We start from the raw sequence: 15871 nt of genomic DNA, 5'->3' as shown, positions 1-15871 counted from the left end.
GATTAAATAAAGTGTTACAACTCTATAACTGAAAATACAAATAAAAGGAGAAGGAGATGTAAGATGATAGAAATAGAAAATACAACTCTATTACAAAAAGATACAAGTAAACTGGAAGTGTTTGAACAAAGGAAATAAAAGGATTACAACTCTTAAAGAAAAGTACAAGTAAATAGAATAAGAAGAAAAGAAGAAAGAGCAATAGAAGAAAATAAGAACAAGAACCAAAACAATAAACTCTCACTCACACAACCAAAGTGAAGAGTGTTAGGGATCACCAACTTGAACAAGGTTTGAAACCTTTGTCCAAAAGCTTATTTCCCCCTAACTCAAGCACTAAGGGATCTCTCACAGATTATAGGAAATGCTTTCTGGAATAATCAAGCCTCAAGGTGTTTCTAGCCAAGTGCTCTAATGGATAGAAATGTTGTGTCTTACAAGTGAGCTATAGGCTCCTATTTATAGAGTTTAGAGACACCCTTTGAATTTCAAATTCCACCAACCTCCATGGCTGTTACCAATGTTTAATTGGATTAATATGGAATTAAAAAAGAGATTTGGGAGTTATTTGGATTTTTTGAGCCGTTCAACAAAGATTGAAAAAACTGAAAATTGGTCAGTTTTTGGCCTGTGGCCGCAGCCATTGGTATCTGTCCCACACGCCGCGGACACCAACATTCAGTGGCCGCGGCCACCGACCAATTTCAGCACTACTTAAAAATATGTTGTTTTTCCAAACGGTTCCAAACCCTCCCAAATGATTTTGATACTCCCAAAACACATTATTAGAGTTAAAATCATATCTCTAACAACCATATCACATATGGCTTTATGAAATTCATCTCAATATTGTGCAACAACAATTTTACACAATAAAGGGTAATATTTGGAAGTTACAAATTTGTAACACCAAATATGTTACATTATTTGGATATATCTCATATATCTAAATATTGTAACTCTCTATTATATGTTACAATATGTGACACACTTTGTCACATTTATTTAATCTAAAACATTATATTATAATATAATATAATATAATATTACATTATATTATAAAATAATATAACATTACCTGCACCACATAGCACTCATGAGCCAAAGCCCAGCAAGAAAACACAATATAGCATGAATATAATATCAACAATGATCATAATAATTATTCAGGACTTTCAGTCCAAAACAGATGAGTGACAGTTGAAAAGTCGTTGTGGTGGGTTCTGTTCCCTCTAGCCACGTGACGATAGGGTCACATGGGCTTTATAAATAAGTGATCATTTCACTAGCTTATCAAGATAGGTGCTCGATGAACTAGTCACCAATATAACCTACCGCATGACCATAGAGTCATAACCGTGGGATTCTGCTCCCTAGCCATGTGACAAGCAGTCACCTAAGCCTTAGGCTCTGGCTCTGAGTAACTAGTCCTCAACTAGTCAAGCGCTTATAATTTTCATCGACCTTAGGGTCTGTCCAGTATTAATGCTCCTAGAGTCATTCAACGCTGATATCGATTAGATCTAATCTTTTATCAGCCCTACGTTCATGACGCTTATGTCGTTTTCCGGCTCTTAGGTCAGTAATACGCGATTGTAACGCCCTGGCTACCCCAGAACAGTTACGGAGAACGGTGAACCGGAAATTTGACCCGCTACCCGAGTCCTTTGGTTAAAACGTGATCTAAGTGTTATTAACAGGTTAAGGTGGAAAACCAGTAAAAAGGAAAGGGTACTTTTCATTAAGTAAATAAACTGCTCATGAGCCTTTTTAAAATGTTTACAAGTAGTTCATGTTACAAAAGAGTTGCTACAGTTCCAAATATACAATCCCCGCCGGCCTAAGCGGTAAAAATAGGGTAAACCCCTAGTCCCTCTGAGAACTCCTTGACCGTGGCGGTCAAGCGGCCCTGTATGTACATCACACCGCCCAAGCTCTCCACTCAAGGCTGGCCAAGCTTTTCCTTCCCTTTACCTGCACCACATAGCACCCATGAGCCAAGGCCCAGCAAGAAAACATAATAAAACATGATATAATATCAACAACGATCATAATAACCATTCAGGACTATCAGTCCAACAACTAGGTGACAATAGCCAAAAGTCACAATAATGAGCATCGCTCCCTCTAGCCATGTGACGATAGGGTCACCAGGGCTTAACTGGGAAATGAATCTTTCATAAGTTGTTTAGGACAGGTGTATGGTGATTAGTCACCAACATAACCTTCCTCACGACTCTGGACTCGAAACTATGGACAACGTCCCTTAGACATGTGACAAACAGTCACCGGGGTCATATACCTTGGCTATAATCATCTGGTTGTAAGCCAGGCAAGCGCTTATAAGTTTCTCGACCCTAGGGTCGGTCTCGCATTAAATATAGAGCCATTCAATGCGTGATTCTCGACTTTAGAGTCGGTCCCTGACTAGTCAGTGTCTCAAGCAGGTAATCAGCGTTCAATAGCATTTAATATGCAATCCATGTCCACATATATCAACCAGCATGCCTCAAATATCAAACCAAACATGCCATATATCTATACAGGGTGCAACTATATTCTTACACTGTTTTCTTACCTCTGGTTCGAGTGAGAATAAATATATGAACGACCCCTGAGAACGATAAATCTTTAAATCCTTGACGGTCACCTGGTCATAACCAAATTATAGAATTTATCAATAAAAATGATAATCGAGGGTTCCCAAACCAAATCCTAGCCCCCGAGACCTCAAATACTACCCAACCGGGTACTAGGTCCAACCCCGAGGCCTATGGTTTGAATCCCTAAGCTAAAAACCTCTTTCTAGCAAATTTGGCCTTATGGGCCGCGGCCCCAAAAAGTCGTGCCGCGGCACGCCCCCAAGCCCCATCTGCCAGACGCGCATGGGCCGCGGCACACAAAAGCGGTGCCGCGGCACCCAGCCCAGTTCAGCAACTAGCCCACGCACGAACCAGATTTTCCCCCTGTGCGTTTTTCTCTCAAACCAACCCCTCAAACCATCATAAAACCTCCTCCAAACATGTAATTAAACCCCCTTACAACATCCTTATCTCACTCACACCAAACCCCAATCAACTAACACCAAAAACCTCCTTTGATTCATACTTCCCACATCAAGAACATGAATTGAAAACTATAAACAAAAACAGAGTACCAGATGTGATTAATGGCAAAACTCACCTTGAAACTTGTCTTGAACCTTCCACACAAGCTAACACAAGTCTCCAACCCAGCCCTTAAGTTTCCCTAGCTTGAATTATCACCAAGAACACAAAACCACCAAAGGAGCAATGAAGGAGATGAGGTACGTATAAGGGAGAGGCAAACCCCTGTTTTTGTTCTATTTTATTCTACAGCCTTCAACCACTAAACATCATATAAATCCTCCCTAAAATGACCAAAATGCCCTTATGTCATCTTAAGCCTCTAAAGTCACCCCAAGGGCAAAATTGGTACTTCTAGCTTAACCCGTTAATCATAATTAACGCTTCCCAATTCCCGCTAATCTCAATATCCTCGAACACCAATATTTCATAACCCGTTACCCTAAAATCCCTGGTAACGCTATAACCTTTAAATTCACCCCGAGACTCACCCCGAGCCCCGAGCTCAAACCTGTTATGACCAACCCGATAAATCATGTTTAAAGATCGTCTCATGTCGGAATACTCGAACCAATCCACATTATAATGTGGTCTCACAATATATCATTATCATACAAACAAGTATTCAATTATACCCTCAACGAGCCAAATTACCAGAATACCCCTGTAAACACATGTGGACTCACATGCATGCATTTAACATCATATTATAATATAATTCTCATAAACATGCACAAACACATTTAATGGCATAATTAAACAGTTATGGCCCTCCCGGCCTACTAATCCAGCCATTAACCATAATAGGGAATCCGGGGCATTACAGCGACCAATGCCGACCCTGACTAGTTAGTGCCATACACAAGTAAGCAAGATTTTCTAAGCATTTAATATGCAATCAATGCCCACATTTAACAACCAACATGCCTCTATAACAACCACACATGTCATATACACAGGGTGCAGTTTTCTTACCTCAGGTTCAAGTGAGAAATAATATAAGAACGACCATTGAGAACGATCAACCTTTAGATTCCTTAGCGGTTACCTAATCATAACCAATTATAATCCATTAATAAAGTAAATCAATAAGAGGTTCACAATCTAAAACCACGCTTCCGGGATCAATCCTGCAGTCTCGGGAATCTTAATCTACCCAAACGTGGTAAAGGAACCCATCCCCAAGCCTTAAAAGTCATTCCGAGCCCTAAAATAGGCTTGCTGGAAAATGGACCAGCGCTGCAGCCCTTTTAAATGGCGTTGAGGCGCTATTTCAAGTCAGAGAGGTCCAGCTCTGTGCCCTGCCTAGTGCTGCTGCGCCAATTACAGACCAGAATCTTTCTGGTTTTCCCTCCTTGTGATTTCCCTTGAAACCAACCCTCCAGACCAATCCCAAACATCACCCAAACATCCAATTCAACCCCTAAACTTCATCTACATCACACCCTCATCAAAATCCAATCAATTTTACACAAAAACATCCCTTAATTCCCAACTAGCCACATCAAATTATCTAAGCTGAAAACTATAAAGAAAAACAGAGTATAGCTTAAAATTCATGGATGAAATCCTACCTCAAGTTGGATTTGAGTCCTTTCCAATGGATTAACTAAGTCTATAACCTCCAAGCTTTAATTTCCTAGCTTGATTCTTCAATTTGGGATCAAAAACTTCAAAGGGGAAAGAGGGAAGATGATGAACGTGTGAAGCAAGAACAACACTCTGTTTTTGGGTGAACTTATGCAGCCTTCAAATCTGATATATATCCTAGGGGTGAAATGACTATTTTGCCCCTAGGTCATTTAAAAGTTTCTAAAAACTCCCAAAGGTAACATCGTCCTTTCCAACCTATTTTGTTAATCATAATTAACACCCTCCAATTCCCGCTATTCTCGATATTCTCGAATACCAATAATTCATATCCCGTTACCCTTTTATTCCCGGCAACGTTCTAATCATTAAAACATCCCGAGACTCACCCCAAGCCTTGAACTTAATCCCGTTATGACTAAACCGCTACTTGACATTCAAAGATCGTCTCATGCCGAATAGCTCAAACAAATCCACATTATAATGTGGCCTCAACAATATATCACCGACATGCATACAAATATACAATTACGCCCTCAACGGGCCAAATTACCAAAATACCCTTGTCATGAAACGTGGACCCACATGCATGCATTTAACATCATATTATAATATAATTCACATAAACATGCATGTAACAGTTTAATGGCTTAATAAATCAATTATGGCCCTCCCGGCCAACTAATCCAACCATTAAACCACATTAGGGATTTCGGGGCATTACAGTCAGTTTGCCTTCTAAACAAGATTCACAAACAGGTAATTCACCTAAGGTGAGGTCCCTCAAAGGCTCGTCCTTTGTAAGTCTTTGAATCCTATCATAGTCAATGTGGCCTAGTCTTAAATGTCAAAAATACGTCATGTTATCGTTATCGGTCTTTTGACGTTTATTGGTCCTAGGTTTAGGTACTTTGAATAATTCATTATTAATTGTGAGGGGTTCGTTAGGTCGTAGAATATAAAGCTCGTTTTCCAAACATGCATTACACAATTGTGATCCATAGAAAGAAATAGATATATTACAACTTGTAAAAGTCATAACTAATCGTATGAATTGCAACATGGAAACTGAAATTAAATTTCTACTAAAATCTGGAATAAAAATTACATCATTCAAAATTAAATATTTATTTCCAAACTTCAGGTGAAATCTTCCTCTAGATTGGACCGCAACAAACACTCTATTCCCAACTCTAAGCTTTAAGCCGCCTTCGTCCACTTCCTCCCATGATTCAAGAAGCTGTAAAGAGTTACAAACATGGCTAGTAAATCAAGAATCAATAATCCAAACAGATTTATCATTCTCTAAAACACATGTTTCTAAGATAAATGAACTATAATCATTACATTTGTTTTTTGCAACTAAAAACTTGGACCAATCCTGTTTCCATGCCCTTTCTCATTGCAGTGAAAGCACTTACATTTACCTTTCTTGTTATTATTTTTCATCCCCTTAGGCATTTGTGCACTTGTCATTGCAGCATTTGTAGGCCTGGGGTTGGTGTTATGTTCACCTTTCTTCTTGTTTCCAGCTTTCGAAGATGAAGCTAACCTATCTAGGTTAGCTTCAGCCTTAGCTGGATCAGTAGCAATAGCAGTAGTCTTCTTTTCTCCTCCCTTACTTGGTCCACCCATGATAGACTTGAAAGTCTGAAGCTTGTTCACGAGCTGCGTCAGGCCATAGTTGAGTTTGTTCATCACATAGTTGGTGGTGACGCCAGGAAAGCTAGAGAGAGACTGTTAAGGATTAAGCTGACTTGAGTCTCCTCATCTATTATTGCTCCATGCAGTTCAACTTCCTGAAAGTAGTTTGTCATTTTGATCAGGTGATCGCGAACGTGTTGAGACGGTGTCATTCGAGCATTGGCATACTTCTTGGTGGCTTCAAAACGAGTTTGCACTTATGTTGCCTCGAACATATTTTGGAGTTGATCCATGATTTCGTAGGTCATCCCGACATTCTCCATCAATGTATTGAGAGTGTCAACCTTACTAGTCAACATGTAGTATCGTGCCTTGTTGTTAGCAGCCTGCCAACGCTCGTATTTGTCTCTAACAGTCTTGGAAGCTCCTTCAGCTGGAACTTCCAGGGATTCTTCAGTCATGACGAACTTGGGGTTGTCACCAATCAACACTATGTTGATGTTCTGCTTCCACTTAAGGAAGTTTTCTCGAGTGAGTTTCTCCATTGAAAGTTGAGAAATGATGGGAGTAGACATAGCCATAATAATACTACAAATTATCAATAAAATAGAAACCAATCACATTTGCTCAATAAAACTTCTATTTACTCAAATTTCAAGAATTAACACAACATATACTAAAAAATTTGTAAGATATGAAAAATATACAAAAAATAATCATATCTCTATTTCTTTAGGTTTTTAATTAATCTATGATATTCTTGTCCCGGTTGGCGAGAGTAAAAAAAAATATCCTTAGTTAAATCGAGTTGTAAACTCATTTAATAATGGAAATCATTATTAACAACCTACTATTCAATCAAAATAAGAAAACAAAATTTCTTATTTTATGATCTAGACCCACGGTTTTGATAATCTTAGATTTAGTCCAATCAGTCACCCTTGGGGTGAGTCTATTATAATTTGACCTATTATTATCTATCTTTCGAAGTCTAACTTTGTCAAAATAATTAATGAACACCTTCTGTAGGGGGCGAATCAAAGCGTCTCGATGCCCCATTAAGCTATCAACCTTGTTAAACTAACAGTGAAGATCGAATATAATTCTTAAAACAAACTCTTTATTTAATTAAAAAATAGTATTTTTTATTATTAATTTTCAAAAATTAATGACTATGGTTCTTCAAAACATTGTAAAATTAAATTTTTAAAACCAAAGTCCTATCATTTTTTATTAATTATAAGGTGTCACATTGAAATAAATTCAATTAAATTAGAACTAATTTGTTGCTAATCAATATTTAGGTTTAACTATTATAATGAACTTATACAATTAAATCCAACTCAGGCAAATATGCCTTAACAATTGGGCTTGTATAGAGGAGGGTTGGGTCCAGTATGTCGTTCCCACTACTAGGGCCCCCAAACTTCCATACAAACTCCAAAAGACAAAAATTTAAACATTCGTTTTATTAATTGATTAGACTCACTATAGTCATGTAAAGCAAGTGTGCTTTCACAAGTGGAATCACTCACAAGAGAGGAATTTAAACTTTATATTTTCTAATGGGCCCAAATAAAACATATCATTTTATGAATGTTTTATTTTATGAGAATTTTTCAAAAATAAGGCTTTTATAACATCAATGTGCAAAAATATGAGAATTATACTTTTTTTAATTTGTATGGGAAAATTTATTAAAGAAAAAATTAAAGTATGGGAAACACAATTAATAGCTAACTAAAATATGACAATGCCACATTTTTTTTATCATAGTTATGTTTTATTTGATTTTAAAGGTAATTTTATTATATTTTTTTCAATTTATTATTTTTTCCTTCATTTTTAATTATTTTTTCAGTTATTTTTTTCCCTTACTTATTTTTTCTTCCATTTTTTCCCTTTTCCTTTTTTTTTTCTACCAATTTTTTTCATCTTTTTTTTCTTTTTATTTTTTCATTCCTCTTCTTCTCATTTTTATTCATTTTTTTTTTCTTTCATTTGTATTGTTTTATTTTTTTTGTTCATATTTTTTAGTTTTCTTTCTTTTTTTCCTTCTATTTTTTCTTTATTTTGTATTTATTATTTTCTCCTTCCATTTTTTTCTTTTTCACACATATGAGTTTTTTTTCTTCTTCCATTTTTTCTTTTTTTTTTTCATTTTTACATCCAATTTTTTCATTCATATTTTTTTCTTTCCATTTTTCTTCTTCTTCTTTTCATTTTTATTCATTCATTTGTTTTTTTTCCTTCATCATTTCTTTTTTTTTTTTCATATTTTTTTTAGTTTTCTTTCCTAAGTTTTTTTCATTCTTTTTTCTTCATTTTTTGTACTTATTCTTTTCTCATTCCATTTTCTTTTTTCCCCTTTTTTTTCACACATATTTTAACATTGAATAATTATTTTACTATTTTTTTTATTTATTATCTTTTATTATTGTAATTTTTTTATAGTTTTTTCCACTATATATAAAAAAAAAAATTCAAATCAATTTTTTCAGCATTTTCTTTTTACTATAACCTTTATAGGAACACCAAAAGTTGGAGAGAAAACTAATAAAAATATGAAAACGTGAATGGGTAACCAGTTACCCTGATGGGAACATTCAAATCTATAAAAAAAAAAATTATATGAAGAAGATGAGAGAGAAGGGAAAGGGGGTGGCTCTAGTTTTTTTTTTTCTATCTTCGGATATGTGGTAATTGGTTATCTTCCCGTTCTTTGTGTGTATATTTCTGGGGATAACTGGATACCTTCACGTTCTTTGTGTATATTTCTAGGGGTAACTAGTTACCTTCACATTCTGATGTGTGTATATATTTATGTGTTCTTTATGGTAACTGGTTACCTATGTTACTAAAATCATAGTTACTTCTTCTTCTTTTTTTAATGAAGTGTTCTTCCTCTTTTTTCTTCAAATTTGATGTATTTTCATATTTAATACGAGTAACCCGTCACCTCTCTTATGGTAATTGGTTACTCCGCCTAGTACATGTTATTTAACCTAGCTCTAGGATTTATTTTTTACATAACTTTCAAAGATCAATCAAGTAACTGGTTAAAACACAATTCATATTACAAAAAAAAAAAAAAAATTGCAAAACAACTAAAGAAAAATTTAATATAAAAATAATAATAAAAAAATAAGCTAACAAAATAACAATCAAATTACAAACATACCCTTCCAAATTAATAAAACTTGATAAAGAGTAAAACTATGGCATAAACCAACTTTTATACAAAAATATGGGAAAATAAACATATAAAAGTGAAAATTCTTAAAAAAAAAAAAGCCATATATTAACTTCTTCTTTTTTTTTAAAAAAACCATATTTTTGCACACTTTATTAGAATTCTCATATAAAATGTAACTTCCTCATGTTTTATTTAGCAAAATATCATAAATTATGCAAACATATGGGTCATTATATGCATCTACGCCAAATTGCAAAAATACCACATATAGTGTAAACATACATCTTATAATTGGATGATCTTTATCATGTTACTATATGAGCAACTCTATGAACTTATGCGAAAAATACCACAATTTATTTCATTTGCAAAAATACCACAATTAATTTTCTAGAATTTATCCAAAATTCGAATTAATTAAATTTTTGCAAAAAATAAATAAGTCAATTTAAATGAAATTTATCAACAATTAAGAAAAGTTAATTTAAATTTCATTTATCAACAATAAACTTAGTTTATGTCATTTTGAAAAATATTAATTTAATAAAAATATGATTTATCAACAATTAACCTAAAGTTAATTTAAATCTCATCTATTAACAATAAAAAATAATATTGTATCAATTGGTTTGCAAAACATGATATTTTTAAAATTTAACTAATTTTAAATTTCAAAACAAATATCATTAACTATTTTTCAAAAAATATTTTGTATTGTTACAACTATCAGCAAATATCTTAACCATTTATTTAAAAAAAAAAATTAATAGTTATAAAAACCTAAAATATCTTAAACAGTTAAATAAATTCAAATATCTATAAAAAATATCTAGTCAACACATTTTCAAATTTCAAATAATTTAAATATTGAAATCCATAAAATAATCAAATACTAATATTTTCAAATAAAAGATATCATAAATAACAAGTGTTTAAAAAATATCTTAATATCTCATTACTTAATTCCAATATTTTAATATATTAAAATATTTAAAACTAATTAGTTAACCTATTTTTAAATATGAATTTGAAACTTGTAGAAAATATCTAATTTTTAAACAATAACAAACAACAAAAATATCTTATTTGAAAAAAATATTAAATGATAAAATAAATCTGATATTTTTGAGTTTGTTACAAAAAATTAAATTTATATTTTAATATCTTTAATTTTAATTATAAAAATTAAAAATTAAAAAATATATATGCGATGAACCGTACCTGTATTAGGTACTGTTTATCGTGACTGCTGATGTACATGTGCACGCGCAAGGGGAGACATTGCGAAGGGACGCGTGCGGATGCGCGCTGGTGCAGCCGAGAAGTGCACGCGCAGGGAAGGGCAATGTGTGCGGATGCGAGCAGGAGGCCTTTGCAGCCCAAAAAATTTCTCAAAAAACTTTTTGTGTAATTTTTCAACCAAAAAATATTTTTTGAATAATTTTTACAATGTTTTACATCAAATAAAGTATTTATAAAAATTAATTGCATAGAAAACATAATAAAATAGCCCAAAATTGCTAATAATGATATAAAAATTCAATATGCTTCATAAAAAACATGAAATCCATCAAATTACTCAACACATCAAATAATTCAATTTTTACGATGTTCATGCATGAAAATAAAAATCACCAAAAGCTCTGAGGTCAGCTGTTGGGAATTACTTATACAGGATCTTATTTATTTTCATGTAAATCATATGTTAAAAAAATTAATATAAGAAAACCTAGAACATGTTTCTATAATTGAATTAAACAGAGATAATGATAAGAACACGTATATTATATGCAGCGGAATGAATAAGTCATTCCTTTAGTTTCTCTAACTCTTGTATCATTTCTGTCGCAGGGTATCACCAAGAAATTGAACCGATATTCAAATTTCTTCACACTCTTCCACAATATTCTTAGAATCACCCAGACTAGAGTTGACAATTCTCTACACACGAGATGGATACACAAAAAGAAGAAAAGAAGAGAATATAGAGGCTTAAAAAAGGACTTTTGTTGTAGAGAGAGTCTAAAGCCCTGAAGTATCAAAACTAGATGTTCTGTTCACTTGTTTTCAACTTGCACTTAGCATTCATTTTATAGGCTCAATTAGGACACTTATTTAATTAAAAATCAATAAAATAATAGGTAAATACATTTCTTAGGTCAAAATTCTCATGGGCTATAGACCTATGAAATTTCTCATTTAATTATAAGCTCGTTGGACTTAAATTCAAGGCTCGTATTATTTTATATCAATTAATTATTTATAATTTGAACCTTGATTTAAAATTATTTATTAATTTAGACACCAATTTTTCTTAATTAATAAATCTGCCCTAAAATTTATTTTCTTCTCTAAAGTGCATAACTCAGTGAAATTATCCAAAATTGACCTGGTCAACTTTGATAATTAAATCAATTAATTGAGACTATCTAGATGATTTTATCCAATGTATTGTGGGGACCATGGGCCTATGAAATCAAGCTCCAATAATTTATCATAAATTTAACAAATAAATTTACTAACTTATTAATTCATCGTGACTCCACTAAAGAATTGGAATTGCACTCTTGAATTCATAGAACGCTCTATAAGCAATATAGATACGTTATTAGTTATCCATTTGTTACACCCAGATTTCGAGACTTGAGGTTGTGACCTCGAAAGCTGGATCCGTCAGGTGTGAGTTCGCGATAGCTAAAATACATGTTCATAATCTAGAAGCCGAATCTTCAAAGCAGGTGGCAACCTCGAAGAGGGGTAGCCTCGAAGTCCTTATAAACTCGAAAAACAAAAAAATCGGAGTATAACCATTGTCAGGCAGCCTCAGATCAAGTGGACCGAGCTTGGCATGAGTGTGAGCTCAGAGTAAGGCGGTCTCAGTGGTATTTACCCACTCCGAGTTGGTCTTGGGAAAATAAGGCAACTCGTAAGTTACTTAGAGACTTAGATGGGCATGATGCTGATAGCTAATCTCAAACGGCTTAATAGGTCACTTGAGAAGACGCAGTCCATGCATTCAAGAGATATTTATACTTCCCTACAATAAAGGGATATTAACTAGTCGGTTATACGCCCCCTGGTCTCCAGGGGACGTTTCCTTGTATATAGGAGTTACAGACTTTAAAGCCATTAATTTATTAATATACAGAATAACTTCCCGAAATGTGTGGGATGGTATTCTGAGATCTCCTCTATAAATAGAGAAGTCATGTACCATTGTAAATGACCGAAATTTTGTGATCTTGAGAGAACCTCTGGAGAATTCATCCCTGAAGAATTTCCATAAATTTCCTAAGTTCTAATAACAAAGACTCGTGGACTAGGCAGAGTTAACTGCTGAACCACGTAAAAAATTCTCATTGTTTTATTGTGTTATTCTTGTCATAGTTCTTTACTGTTTACGTGCTCTACATTTTAAGTTGACGAAAAACAGCGTCAACACCATTGTTACAACCATAATTATCACTCAATCCTCCGTAGACCGTCTACAATGAGATGGGACTAAAATATCATTTTACCCCTTATTATATTTTATCCTTAAAACACTTAGTTCCTTGTAAATGATATTTCAGTAAACTAATATTAATTACTGAAATGAGATTCTATCATTTAGCACCTCGAACCAAACTAAAAGAAAACCATCGTTTTACTTCTTCATTAAAAGCTATAGATGTTCATATTTATGATTAACATTCCCACTCAATTATACTACCGAGTTCCCAAGATGTAAGTATGGGCTAGTCCGTAGGGTAAGCTGGTAACGAACAAATCAAATTACTTGAATAATACAATCAGTTAGAATACTAACCACTCAGAATTGAGATTGAATTGACCTATGGTCAACTATATGATATGACTACATTAGATAATAACTGTACATTTACTTATCTATCTAAAGTCAATATCGATCCAGTCCGATGTGACAAATACGTTCGATCTTATCTATTTTGCTAATGTTCTGGAAAGAACATAACACTACAGCGTGTAAGTAGACCATATCGTAGATTGGCAAGTCAGTGTAAATCATGTGTACTAACTAATCTTAAGACTAACTTATTTTTGAACATATAATCATATTTATATTCTACTGTGATTACGCCACTATAAATATAATTAGCTATATGCTCTCGATTTAATAGAGGTTTATACTAAACAAATAATCATGAAAATAAAACATGTGAGCAAAGTAATTGACCAAGTCAAAATTGACTTCTATTCTTTTATTGATAATAAAATGAGATTACAAATAAATTAAGTTTTAATTAGGGCATAAAACCCTAACACTATGCATAATACATTATCTTAAGATATTAATTGTTCACTTTTAAAAACATGACTTCATTTTTAGGTTATATTATGATCTCTTATTATTTAAGATACTGAAATGTGTATTTTTAATTATAATTTGAAAGTAACTTCTAAGTTTTTCTGTTTGGTTGATAAAAAAACTACTATTAATCACATATAAATTACATGAGTGACCAAAAAGTGTATTACAACCTTTTTTTCAAAAAGTTATTTTGTAGTATACTAAAATAAATTTTGCTAAATGACTATATACTAATTTGTTATACTATATGACAATTCATTAGTTTCTGAAATAGGCTTGAAGATAATCGAAAAGTATCTTCAATAATAAAACACCATAATATAACTAATCGGTATCGTAAGATAAAAAAATTTCTACAAATAAGCTTTGGAAATAACCAAAATGTATATGAAATAATATGGTTTAAAAATGAAGCTTTTATGAAAAAGTAATCAATCAGAACTTTATTGGTATCATAAGTAACCAAAATGTTACTTTTGAAAATCCATAAAAACGGAAAACCTAGGATTCTGAAATTTTTTCCATTTTAGGTATATTAATTTTGAAATCCGATATTTTTGATGACGTGACAATATATCTTTGTAAATAAAATTTGTTAAGAGATTTTAATAATTATTTTATATTTTTATGTATATGCTTGAAAAAATCTCAAATTATAACTAACATGTGAATGCATCTTAAATTGGGGCTTAAAAAGCTAAATTTTGGGCCATCTATGAGATTTCTCCTGGAGTAGCCCATATTTTTATGACTCAGCTCACCTCAAAATAGACATAATATTTTTGTTAAAAGGGAAATAGACATTAGAGTTGGGACTAGACTAAAGGGTGTTTTGATTTGTTTTTAATTTATTTTTTAATAGTAAAATGTTTTATAAGTTGAGAATGATTTTTCTGTTAGGTTTTATGCCCTTATAAAACCATGTCGGACATGTAACTCGATTTTATATTGTCAATAAAAGAAGTATAAATCATTTAGTTTGATAACTGTGTTGCTTGCTTGTTTTATTACATGATTATTGAAATAGTACAAACGTTTATAAAATCACGAACATATGTATAGTTACAATTATAGTGACTCGACCACAGTGGATTATAATTTTAATTATATGTTCAAAAGCATTTTGTCCTAAGATTAAATCGACACACTGGATTTTTACTGATTAGGTAATTTACAATAAGTTTTACTTACACATCTGGTATGATGTCCTATCCAGGACATTAACCAAGTAGATAAGATCGGATGTGTGAGTGTCATATTTTCTGATGTTTGTATTTTGGCAACATTATGATCCATGTGTAGTTTTGTGAGCTGTATCTGGAGTACTTAGTAGTGCTAACGCTTTTTTTTTGTACAGGTGGCTAGTACTAAACATTTTGTTATTTTGGTTGGCTTTGTTTTTGGGTTATTGTGTTGTCTTTATTCATCTAACAGTTTGCTGTTATTTTTGTAGGGGTAAGCGTATTCTGTTTGCTCCATCCACTATTAGGGGTCTTTTGGACATGCCTATGGTTCTTGATGCTGTTTATAATGCTGAGTATGCCCCTGATTTGAACCTGGTGGGTCGTGAGTTAACTGGGCAAGAAGTTTTTCAATGGAATGAGGTCTCTAGTGATTTTCCTACTCCATCTTTGACATGTTTTTATCATATTCTGCATAAAGTTGCTCTTACTAATTTGGTTTCTGAATTCTCATACTTCTACTATTACTGCTAATATAGGTCAATTTTTGTTTGTTGTGGGCACTGGAGTTTCCATAGATTTGTCTGTGATTATGTATGACAAGATATATCAAGCTTTTCAGACTAAAAGTCGTCGACTGTTTCTACCATATCCTTGCTTAGTGCACAAGACTGCCTTAACTTCCAAGCCTAAGTTTACGTCTCATGTAACGACCCAAATTCGCTAATAAGGCTTAAGGGCCTTGATTAGTGTGCCGGGAGGGCATAAATGGGATTAGAGTGAATAGTATTTATTTGAATGTGATATTATGTGATTAATGGTG

This window comes from Humulus lupulus, chromosome 3 (assembly GCF_963169125.1).
Source record: "Humulus lupulus chromosome 3, drHumLupu1.1, whole genome shotgun sequence".
In the NCBI taxonomy this organism is placed as follows: Eukaryota; Viridiplantae; Streptophyta; class Magnoliopsida; order Rosales; family Cannabaceae; genus Humulus; species Humulus lupulus.
This window is presented reverse-complemented; position numbering follows the sequence as displayed.